Source organism: Schistocerca americana, chromosome 4 (genome assembly GCF_021461395.2).
Source record: "Schistocerca americana isolate TAMUIC-IGC-003095 chromosome 4, iqSchAmer2.1, whole genome shotgun sequence".
Lineage (NCBI taxonomy): Eukaryota > Metazoa > Arthropoda > Insecta > Orthoptera > Acrididae > Schistocerca > Schistocerca americana.
This window is the reverse complement of record NC_060122.1, coordinates 811,823,601-811,826,721: the sequence shown is the minus strand read 5'-3', so window position 1 is coordinate 811,826,721 and position 3,121 is coordinate 811,823,601. Positions and strand designations below refer to the sequence as shown.

At 45.0% G+C, this 3,121-nt stretch overlaps 1 non-coding gene across 1 annotated transcript; it reads right to left on the bottom strand.

Annotated features, from left to right (window-relative positions):
- Window positions 1–1,939: 1,939 nt before the first annotated feature.
- Trnas-cga lies at window positions 1,940–2,014 on the bottom strand. Its single transcript has one exon. It is a non-coding gene; the product is annotated as a tRNA-Ser (tRNA).
- Between the last annotated feature and the right edge of the window lie 1,107 nt (window positions 2,015–3,121).

Sequence of the window (3,121 nt, the reverse complement as noted above, 5' to 3'; positions counted from 1 at the left end):
GTATTGGAGGGCAGCGTGGAGGGTAAAAATCGTAGGGGGAGACCAAGAGATGAATACACTAAGCAGATTCAGAAGGATGTAGGTTGCAGTAGGTACTGGGAGATGAAAAAGCTTGCACAGGATAGAGTAGCATGGAGAGCTGCATCAAACCAGTCTCAGGACTGAAGACCACAACAACAACAACAAATAAAATAGAACTTAGAACTACTGAGACCTAACTAACCTAAGGGCATCACACACATCCATGCCCGAGGCAGGATTCGAACCTGCGACCGTACCGGTCGCGCGGTTACAGACTGAAGCGCCTAGAACGGCTATGCCACTGCGGCCGGCAAAAATGTTGGGAAGTTAGCAACTCGCTCTAATTGTTCAGAGGTGTAAAGTTGTTAGCTTCAGAAAGAGAGAAACGTGTTCTCCCATGACTGCAATATTTGTGAGTCACAGTTGGAATAGGTCGGCTCGTGAATATAGCGGGTGTAACAGTTTGAAGGGATGTGAACTTGTGAGATCACATTGGCTCAGTTGTAGTTAATCAGGTGGCGGTATTCGATTCATTTGCATGATGTAGTTACAAATATAATCAGTCTATGAAGGAGATTACTTATAAAATTTCGTGCGTAACGTCCTACAGTATTCCTCAAGCATATGAGTCCCATTCGAAATAGGACAAACAGGAAATATTGAACGGATACGAAGAAGGCGGCACAAGTGGTCAGAGGTTTGCTTGAATCGCGGTAAAATGTCGCGGATATATTGGAAACCTGGACTGGAAGACATTTAAAGACCCGGTTTAAATCAAGTACAGCGAACATATAGGCATTTAAGCAATCTTTCTTCATATTCACGGTCAATGGCTTGTAGAATACAGCTGTAGATTAGCAATTATATCATTCTCTTAAATTTATTTAGTCGCCGTTTTTATCAAAAAATGCTAGAAATCCAACGCAAATATTACAGTCAAATTGTGTATCTCACTGTTGTAAGTAGTATTATTCCTCAAAGAGGTTTACATTTCAATGGTTATTAGCAAAATGTTCTACATGCCGCCGTCTCGATTCGTGGAAACGACCTGTCGCTGACTTTTCCCCCCTCTGTGGTACGTTTCGATTACGAAGCCATTGTTTCTTAATACAATGTATCAAAATGCTTTTCTATTTTTTTCACACGACAAGCTGTCTATGATTACATAGGAAATCTGTTAACAATGTTAAAAATTGACGCTGATAGCGGTAGTTTATGCTTATCTTATTTACCTGTTCGTTAAGTAACATAAGAACACATCTTTAACATCATGAAAGGTTGGCATTTATTCGATGACTTGGAGAATTTATATATTTGAAAATATCGCGTAAAGTTAATGAAAAACACCAAAACAGTTCCTTTAAAAAGTACCAAGAATTTCCTGCGAAAATTCAAGACTTTGAGAGAAACAAAGCCGTATCGAAGAAAACAGGCAATTAAGAAAGTGCACAAAGAGTTGATTAATGATCTGTACAGCAGAGCACAGGATGATACAGTACGCTTTATGCTTGATACTGCAAGCGCTGATGTTTTTAAGCTTCACGCAACCGCATGCAAAACACTGCGAATGTCTCGCTTCGCGACAGGTTGTTAAGATTACACCGTATTTTGCTGTGGGTCCGCTCCATATATCCTGCGAACCGAGGCGTGGTGGCAGCTCTATCTTGTTTGCGACGTCACGTCAGGCGATGACGGAGGCCGCGGGTGACGGTAAACATCGCCTGGGGTCGCCACCGCTGCCGACTGATGTCCACAAACTCGTGCCTAGTTCTCAGGAAAGCGCATTGACGTTCTGCAATTCATAAACAAAATCGTCTTTTCTTCCAACACTGCCCATGCAGGCTGGTTTATATTTGACGGTGAATTCAAAAGATGAAAGAAAGTTTAATTATGAAACTTCCTGGCAGATTAAAACTATGTGCCGGACCGAGACTCGAACTCGGGACCTTTGCCTTTCGCGGGCAAACGCTCTACCAACTGAGCTATCCAAGCACGACTCACGCCCCGTCCTCTCAGCTTCACTTCTGCCAGTATCTCGTCTCCTACCTTCCAAACTTTACAGAAGCTCTCCAGCAAGCTGGTAGAGCACTTGCCCGCGAAAGGCAAAGGTCCCGAGTTCGAGTCTCGGTCCGACACACAGTTTCAATCTGCCAGGAAGTTTCATATCAGCGCACACTCCGCTGCAGAGTGAAAATCTCATTCTGGAAGTTTAATTATCTTTTGTATTCACAGGACACATACATTAGTAAGTTCTGAATTAATGATCAGAATTTCGGTCACCTCAGTTTAACATGTGTCCTGTTGTGTAGTAGGCAAAGGGTCCGAAATGGGCCGTGATAATTTGATCCATGCGTGCTGGCACTGAAGCGTATAAGGTGTGAACGGCGTTCTGCGGTGTTGCCGTCCATGTTGTATTCACCTGGATCCGAAGTTCACCTGTGGTGACTGGCACTGAGTCACAGCCCTGCACCATATCCCACACATTTTCGATTGGCGACATCTCTGGTGATTTCGAGGGCCAGGGAAAAAGGCTGACACCCTGTGATTCCAAGAAGACACGTGTCCGTACAGCGACATGTCGTCGTGCGTTGTCTTGCAGGAAAATGGTGCCTGGGTTGTTGTGCAGAAAGGGTACGGTTAAGGGACGCAGGATGTTATACACATAGGTGCCCAGGGCATGCGCAAACTGTGGTTTGTTGTTGTACCCAGTTGCACTCCACCCCGTAAGGCCTTGAAATGGCGCTGTATTTCTTGTGGGAATGCAGTCAGTGTAATACCACTCTCCGTGGTTGCAACAAACCAAATCTACATCTACATCTACATTTATACTCCGCAAGCCACCCAACGGTGTGTGGCAGAGGGCACTTTACGTGCCACTGTCATTACCTCCCTTTCCTGTTCCAGTCGCGTATGGTTCGCGGGAAGAACGACTGTCAGAAAGCCTCCGTGCGCGCTCGAATCTCTCTAATTTTACATTCGTGATCTCCTCGGGAGGTATAAGTAGGGGGAAGCAATATATTCGATACCTCATCCAGAAACGCACCCTCTCGAAACCTGGCGAGCAAGCTACACCGCGATGCAGAACGCCTCTCTTGCAGAG